The following is a 1,013-nucleotide window of genomic DNA, read 5'->3' on the forward strand; positions in this document are numbered from 1 at the left end:
GGTCCTTACACACTCCCGCAGAGCATGTTATCCAGCCTTCCGCGGAACCCCATCGCGCTGGATAAAGTCACAAAAAGTAAAAAAAGAACATTCACAACTTCTCGGATCGTCCAAACCTTCCGTGGAATCCCTTCGCGCCAGTTAATGTCACAGCATTGTCAAGAAAGAACGTACGTGACTTGTCGGATCATCCAGCTTTCTGCGGAACCCCTTCGCGCTGGATGTCATCACATTGTATCACGAGAGAAACGTACACAAATTTTCGGATTGTCCAGCTTTCCGCGGAAACCCTTCGCGTTGGGTAAAGTCACACCAAGCTAAAATACAACTACACACTTTCCGAATCATTCAGCTTTCTGCGGAACCCCGTCGCACTGAATGATAATCCCATACTAAAAAGAAAATACCAGCTTTCCGCGGTGTCTCGTCGTGCTATTCACCAAGGCGTCAGACTAAACGAAACAAAACAGGGTTACTCGATTATTACTGAACAAACCAGCGTCCCGTGGTACCCCATCACACTGGAGAACGATATCTCAAAAGTAACAAGAAAAAAGGAGGGGGGAGAACCTGCTGAAAAGAGAACAACCGAAAATGACTCACAGTCCAATTTCCTTGAGCTGGGGCTGGGCGGTGTCGCGGACTGGAGTGCTAGCCGACCATGATCCTCCTGCTGCTGTCCCTTGTAGCATTGCGCCATAAAGCCGCCTCTTCGGGTTCCCTGGTATCTTAAAATATTTTTATTAAAATATCTTCATTAAAAAAACGTGGTTCACAACAAAAACATCATAGCCTAACAGGTTCCCTGGTGCATCTTGACCCCTCTTTGCATGCCACCGACGGGTCCCATGGCCACACATCTGGCAAGGTTGATGGTGGCTTGTCCCGGAGCTGCATCAGACCTGTATGAACAACACGTGAACCATGAGACCAGTGGGAAGAACGGGTGCCCGGCAACAGGTCCCGGTCTCAGAACAACACAAGTCTAAATACATACGAAAACTTGCACACCG

This window comes from Branchiostoma floridae, chromosome 2 (assembly GCF_000003815.2).
Source record: "Branchiostoma floridae strain S238N-H82 chromosome 2, Bfl_VNyyK, whole genome shotgun sequence".
NCBI classification, from domain to species: domain Eukaryota; kingdom Metazoa; phylum Chordata; class Leptocardii; order Amphioxiformes; family Branchiostomatidae; genus Branchiostoma; species Branchiostoma floridae.